At 39.4% G+C, this 7,866-nt stretch overlaps 1 protein-coding gene across 1 annotated transcript in view; it reads left to right on the top strand.

The window, feature by feature from the left end:
* Nucleotides 1–5,749: 5,749 nt before the first annotated feature.
* Nucleotides 5,750–7,866, top strand: part of LOC146578566 (uncharacterized) — a 15,243-nt gene continuing 13,126 nt past the window's right edge. The window contains exon 1 of the mRNA XM_085268673.1: nt 5,750–6,043. The gene's annotated coding sequence lies outside the window, so the exon portion shown is untranslated. The remainder of the gene's footprint in view (nt 6,044–7,866) is intronic.

The following is a 7,866-nucleotide window of genomic DNA, read 5'->3' as shown; positions in this document are numbered from 1 at the left end:
GTTAAATCTGATTTAGCGATAGTCGAGTGTGTTTATGCTTGTCTGTGAGGAGAGGATTGTTGGAATAGTGATGATGATGTCCGCCATCACTGTCAATTGTCAGTAAACACTTAATCTGGCTGATGAATCTACACGTGAGATATTACAAAGTCTGCATTATTAACTCTGTAATTAGGCGCCATTCTTCTTATTTTACGGCGCTGTTGTTCAATCGGGGGACGCTCTCTGTTGAGGAGAAAAGCATGAATTTCTTTGCATACGGATTATCCATTGTTTAAATGTCCCGGGCAGTCGAAAAGGAGGCAGAGCTGTTGAGAAATGCTAGGAGCTAACTGGGCGCTAACCGTATCAATCAAATATATTGAATGCCGCAATGTTGGCAAAGAGAGGAAGTGACGTAAGATTTGCGCATGCGGGGTACCGATCGGGTTTCCGGTACGGATCGGGTAGTGACACCCCTCTCGACCCTGAAAAGGATAAGCGGAAGGGGGAGCAGCCAAGATGGCGACCGAGGTAGACGCTCTTCTCCGCGGCTAAGCAGGATTTTGCAGTTTTACTTCCCTTTCAGCCGTCGTTTTTTCTCTGAATCACAAATGAGTTATTCTACTGACTGTTTATTCAGTACACGTATGCGACATTTCTAAGTAACGGCTTCCTGAACCATACTTCAAAGGACTTTTTCGCGACCCAAGCCTCTTTGCAAAGCGATAGCTCAGCTAATAGCAGGAAAGCTCTGTTACCTCAGCGATGTTTTCAGCAACACAGGGAAGCAAAAGGAAGGAAAAAGGAAACACCCATGAAGTTTAAAATTCTAACCAAAGGAGCAACCAAGGAAATGGAGAGAAACACAGGTGTTGCTGGCTCAAAAACCAGCCCCAAGAATGCCGTGACTGCCGAACATGACTACAACCGCAGCAAAAGTCCTGAACTGATGCCACTGCCGGACTCGGATCCCGATACTCCAGCCAGACCAGATGGTAAAAAACACAAAGGTGATATAACTCTTGCTGATGTGCAAAACAACATTGCTACTTTAATTAATGAGCGCTCAGATAATCTGGAGGCTATGATCAGCAAGAATACTGTTAACATCGAGGCCATGAAGAAGTCTATTGACTTCATGTTCTTAGAAGTAGAATCTTTGAAGAATGTCACCAAAACCATTAAAGCTACTTGTGAAAAAAAACAGCAGCAGAATGTCTCAAGTAGAACTGAAGGTCAACGAGGTTGAAAGATACCATCGGAGATGGAATCTCAGGCTCTCAGGTGTCCCTGAGCAAAAGCAAGAAGACATCACCAGGAAAGTACTTGACATCTGCTGCACTGTTGCCGGGGAAACAAGTGCAGGATTCAAAAACAGCATTGATGTAGTTCATCGCCTGGGCCACTACAGCGAAACTCATAAGAAACCAAGGCTGGTTATCATTCGATTTGTGACAAGATCAGCTCGTGACTTGATCTGGAGAAAAGCTAAAAACTGCTCCTTTCTGAAAGAAAACTACATGAGGTTCACTGAAGATCTGTCCTCTGCTGACAGGGCAATTCAAGAGAAGCTTTGGCCTCTTATTGATGCTGCAAGGAAAGAAGGAAAAAGAGCTCACTTTGCCGGGGTCCGTGTGATCATTGAGGGGAAAGAGGTGCACCCAACGCTCACTTCGCCTGAGGATCAAGCTGCACCTGCGATGATGGAGGTTTCATGCCCTCCTTGAGGTATAAAGTTAAAGAGGTCAAAGGGGTTGTTTACAATTTTGAGGTTCAGGATAAAAGTTAATACCAGTTCCATGTTAACTATGGGAAGTAAACTGTTCATTATTTTGTGTTAACGCCGCACTGTCTATATCACTTTGTTCTCTCAATGTCAGGGGTTTAAGAGACACTGTTAAGCGAAAAGCTTTGTTTTTGTTTGCAAATCAACAGAATACTGACTTTGTTTTTATTTTTTCAAGAATCACATTCTGTTATTAAGGATACTGCTTTTTGGAAAACACAGTGGGGCAAGGACCTATGGTTCTCACATGGATCAGAAAGATCGGCAGGAGTTACTACTCTGAAGAACAAATTTAATGGGAATGTTATGCACTCTGAAATGGACTCAGAAGGACACTATGTGTTAATGATTGTCAACATTGATGGTACACTTCTTCTTCTTGCCAACGTGTATGGTTTTAATTCTAAGTCTGATAATGACTTCTTACTGGATGCCCTTGAAACACGCTTTTTGTTCTGGTTATCCAAATACCCGAATCTCCTGTTATTAGTTGGAGGCGATTTTAACATTGCTCCAGATCCTTCACTAGACAGATGGCCACCTAGCTCAAATAACTCTCTGTCCTGTTGTTTAAATACATTCATGCAAAAGTTTCATTTAATAGACATTTGGAGATTTAAAAACCCTAAAGCCAGACTATTTACATGGAGTAACAAATCCAACTCTTCTAAATCCCGTATTGACTTCTGGTTAATTTCTGATTGCTTAAATAGGGATAATGTTATAGCCAATATAATGCCAACTCCACTCACGGATCACAAAGCGGTATCACTTCAGGTCTTTTTCAATACTAATGCTGCCCAAACTTGTAGGAGCTGCTACTGGAAACTTAATAACTCCCTTCTAAAACATGAAAAAGTGCTTGAAGATATTTTGTCATTAATCAAACGTTTCTGGGATAAAGCCCTAACCAGTCATCTCTACTGTCAAAATTGGGAACTCTTTAAATTTGAAGCCGCTAAATATTTAAGAGAGTATGGCTCATCTGCAGCAAAACAGAGGAAAAATGAAGAAATTAATGTAATTACTAGGATATCTGCTCTCACTCAGATCCCACCAGAGAACCTATCTGAAGAAGATAAAACTGACTTAGCTTTGCAACAGAGTAAGTTAAATGATATTTATAAACTGAAAGCAGAGGGAGCCTTTGTGAGATCAAGAAGATGGTTAGAAGAAGGTGAACAACACTCATCCTATTTTTTTAAATTAGAGAAATCTCATTCTAAACTTAGTTCTGTTCGGAGACTTAATATTGACGGTATTATAACTGATGATCCCCGAAAAGTCTCCACCTATTGCTCCAATTTTTATAGAAATTTATACAAGTCAGAGTTTGATGAGAGTGCTGCTCTGAGCTTTATGGAACAAATCCCTGATGTGCGAACAGTTAAAGAAGATCAGATGAGTTTCTGTGATAGGCTGATATCTATTAGTGAAGTGCTACCTGCTATTCGACGTCTTAAACTTAATATATCCCCAGGAACCGATGGCTTAACCTCTGAATTTTACATTACTTTTGCAGATCAACTGGCTCCATTTCTTCTTAATGTATACATTGAAAGTCATTTAAATCAGTCTCTCCCCCCCACTTTATCACAAGGTCTGTTAACCCTAATCCCAAAGCCAAAGAAAGATCCCACTTATATTGACAATTGGAGGCCAATTTGCCTCCTTAATAATGATTATAAGATCCTAGCTCAGATCTTTGCCAAAAGACTGAAAGCTGTTTTGAATGATATTATTGATGAAACTCAGTCTGGCTTTATGGCTAACAGACACATATCCAACAACATCAGACTTGTTTTTGACCCAATTGATTATGCAGATTTGTGTAGGGATGATAGCTTTATCTTATTTGTAGATTTCTGCAAAGCGTTTGACACGATTGAACATGGTTTTATTTTTCAGGCTTTGGACAAATTTGGCTTTGGCCCTTATTTTCAGAATGCAATTAAAACAATGTACAAAAATGTGAATTGCTCCATCAAACTACAAGCAGGTACATCACCTAGGTTTAACTTGAACCGTGGTATCAGGCAAGGCTGCCCCATCTCCCCATACTTATTTCTCATCTGTGCTCAACTCCTCTCTGATTATATTAAACGCAGTCCTCTGAAAGGTATAACAATTGCGGATGAAGAAATATTCATTAGTCAACTTGCTGATGATACCACTCTCTTTTTAAAAGATGCTTCACAGGTGCAGATGGCTATTAACACAATTAATGCCTTTTCTTTAGCTTCAGGACTCCACCTAAACATTGGCAAATGTGAACTGCTTGCCCTTAGAAATTGTACCAGTCTATCTATTGCTGGCATCCCAGTGAAAGAGTCTGTCACTTACCTTGGTATAGTCATTAATAAAAATCAATCCACCAGGTGCTCCCTTAATTTCACTCCAATTTTGGACAAAACACAAAAAAAGCTAAATGCTTGGCTGCAGCGGGATTTATCCATTAAAGGGAGAGTTTTACTCACGAAAGCAGAGGGTTTATCTCGTCTAACTTATGCTGCTTTGTCTCGATGTAAATAAAGAAACCCTGGCAGATATTGACAGACTTATTTATAATTTCATATGGAAGAATAGAATTCATTATATTAAAAGATCAGTTTTATCCAACTCATACCAACATGGTGGAGTAAACTTTCTTGACTTCTCCTCATTAAACAATGTGTTTAAAATAAACTGGATTAAACAATTATTCAGGAACCCAACCTCAATTTGGAACTTTATTCCCAATTATATTTTCTCAAAAATTGGTGGTCTTAACTGTCTTTTGCTTTGTAATTACAATATCGATAAAATCCCTTTAAAACTATCCAACTTTCATAAACAAATGCTTCTTTCCTGGTCATTAATTTATAAACACAATTTTTCTCCACATAGATACTATATTTGGAAAAATAGAGACATTTTATACAAACATAAATCTGTGTTTTTAAGTAATTGGTTTGATAATGGGATTCATCGTGTTGCACAACTTATAAATCCAGCTGGAGGTTTACTCTCTTACTCAGAATTTTTGAATACATATGGTCTTCCTGTTCCACCAAAGGAATATGCCATAGTGTTTGATGCTATCCCTGCTGGGGTCTTAATGCTGTTTAGAAATCTTGTTGTTAGTGATTTGACCCCTTTACCACTGGATCCTGCTGTTACTTATGTCGGTCAGGTGTGTTTCCCTTCTGTAAGGAGGAAAAACAACTGTGAAATATGAACTCTGTTTCAAAAAGACAGAACTTGTGTCCCAACGGTTGTCGCCTACTAGAATAACTTATACCAGGACCTGGAATTGGAGAAGATTTGGACCTTACCGTCGAAATTTCTATTAAATAACAAAGTAAAGGAAATATATTTTAAAGTTATTGATTGTTTTTACCCAACTAGGTCTTTTCTTGTACGTTATAAAAAGGACATTGATGTTAACTGTACATTTTGTAGTTGTGTGAAGGAAGATATTTCTCATTTATTTTGGTCATGCTTATACACGAATCTTTTCTGGCAAGAATTTTGTGTTTTTGTTGTTTCCTTTATTCTTTCTGAGTTCTCTCTTTGTTACGAGAAAATATTGTTTGGTTTCTTTAAGTACCCCATGCACAGGGCAAACGAATTTTATTTGATTAACTTATTGATATTATTGGCCAAATTTCATATACATAAGTCGAAATTTTCTAACGCAAAACCATCCTTTCAGTGCTTTTTAAATGAAACCAAACAATATGTTAAAACCATACAACATTCTCAAAATCAAAAAGGTGTCAAAACCATAAACCTATGTTCCCTGTTCAATATCATGTGATTCTATAATAGACTGTGTCTATTTTGCTTTTTTATACGAACCCCCTGACATTGTGTTTGCCATTTTGTATTTGTATATCTGTATTTTGTGCTTTGTCAATTAAAAAAAAAAAAAAAAAAAAAAAAAAAAAAGGATAAGCGGAAGCGAATGGATGGATAGATGGATGGACCCCACGTGGTTACGTTGGTCTGCTTAGTCACGTGACCGCACAGCAACAAATCACAGCAGAGCCGGAAAAGGAGGCGGAGCAAAGTGTGTGTGCAGGAGAGGAGTCGAGCAGAGAGAGCTGCTTTTTTATGAAACGGGAGTAAAGTAGTAAACTTTTGGGATTAATTTCTGCATCGATCTGCACACCCTTGTCTCCTGGATCGTAGCTCAGATCAGCGTGAACCACGTGGGTCTCTGCTCCCTGATCTGTTTCTTAAGACTTCCAGCTTCATCACGGAGTTTCTCTCGGTTTGTGGGCTCATCTAAAGGTAAGCACCGAGCTAAATTTAATGTGGGTTCAGTTTATGTTGAGTTTAGCTCTTTTGAGAAATAATAGATTGCTTGCTATACATTGGAGTTAGACAGACTGTAGAGTTTGTGATTGCTTGCAACGTTAGAATATGGCGGTTGCTATGGGGTAAGAATACATACAGAAAAATAGTCTTTGAATATGAACAAAGGGTGCAGGGCAGGAGAAGAGCCAACCCTCAGGACAGGAAGCCACGGGTACAAGCGTGGGGGAGGGCAATCAGCCTTTAGAATAGGGTCGTGTCCAAATTCATGGGCTGCATTCTCCTGAGGACCCGGCCTTCGCGGTCTACGTGGGCCGGGTCCTCAGAAGATCGGGTAGGCCGGAAGTAAACGGCCGTGAAATTGGACGGTCTAGCCTTCTGATTAGCGTCACCGCTGTCTCGGTGGAGTTTAATAAACTCAGCCGTCTGCTCCTTGCTGTCTAAAATATAACAGGACACTGGAGTAAACTCTCGGCCATCTCACACTTCTGTTTAATCAGTTTTCTGTTTGACGTTTAGTCAGCTGTGTAAAAACCAAGGAGGAACCCACCCGGGGGATTAATAAAGTTTTATTTTATCTAATCTAATAACTTTAATCTCAGCCAAACCGATTTACTCACGAACAAACAAAACACTGAAAAAAGTTTGCCACTACAGGCATAAATCTAGACCCCTAGATAAAACATTATGGGTCATTCCCACAACCCACAGCTTTACTGTGCTCCAGCAAAGTATCCAATAGCAGTGACAACTCCTCCAAAGTAGCAGGTGGGATTTTCCTTTTTTGAGGACGGCTCCTTTTCCCTGTCACTACAGATGGTCTGTTTATGTTTTGATCAAGAGCCTTTTTTTGGGGCAGCTGAAGAGGAGAAGTCTATCTTATGGCCAACCTCTGGCTGTATCTTGGTCATATTACCCAGCAAAACCCAGTATGCAGGTTCATCTGTAACAGTCCTTGTGCCACAGATCAACACTGTTGCTTCTACATTAAACAGAAGAGCAGCGACATGGCTGCAGGTCTCTGCGACTCGGGCCATACAGGTGCAGTGGGCGGCTTCAACCTTCCCTGTGATGCTCACAGTGACCCATGGCTGCAATGCTGGTTCATTCAGTCTTTGAGAGTGCAGTGAAACACACACAGACAAAGTCCTTTTAAATACAAGAACTATGAGCCAAGGCCGACGTAAATGTGTTTTATCTACTTTATCATAAATGTAACAAAGTGTTTAGAAAGTTAGCACATACATGTAATTTTTCATTTCTTTATGTGTCCATCTATAGAACGCTGCATGTTATATTCTAAATCTGCCTGTTCTCTGTCAGAAACCTGCCTGCAGAAAATGAACCTAAAGTATGTAATGCAAGGATGTCATCACTTTAGAGATGGAGAAAGCATAAAGTGACAATTATGAATCACTTAGTATGATCAGGAGATTCTGCAGGTCATTAATCAATGTATAAAACTAAAATAAAATGTATTTTTAGTGACACAGGATACAAACATGGAAGCAAGATGTATAATTAGAATTATTTATAATTAATATGAATAAATTAGTGCAATTTCTTTAACCATAAAGAACAACAATCCTTCAGGACAGTGTCTCATCAATGCACTGAACTCACTATGTTATCCCTCTAACAGTCTCCACATGTTCTCACTGTAATTTCCCCTCATGAATGAATTTATGCTGCACTAATCTGAATGTTTGCAGGGAAATCAAACGCATTTCACTCGCAGTACTCGAGCTGACTTACCTTTGTTTGAATGACGACTTGTACGCGCTGACTCCACAGACAAT

This window comes from Mchenga conophoros, linkage group LG3 (genome assembly GCF_057382185.1).
Source record: "Mchenga conophoros isolate Kocher_MC1m ecotype Shallow Benthic linkage group LG3, M_conophoros_male_GT1.1, whole genome shotgun sequence".
NCBI lineage: Eukaryota > Metazoa > Chordata > Actinopteri > Cichliformes > Cichlidae > Mchenga > Mchenga conophoros.
This window is presented reverse-complemented; position numbering and strand designations above follow the sequence as displayed.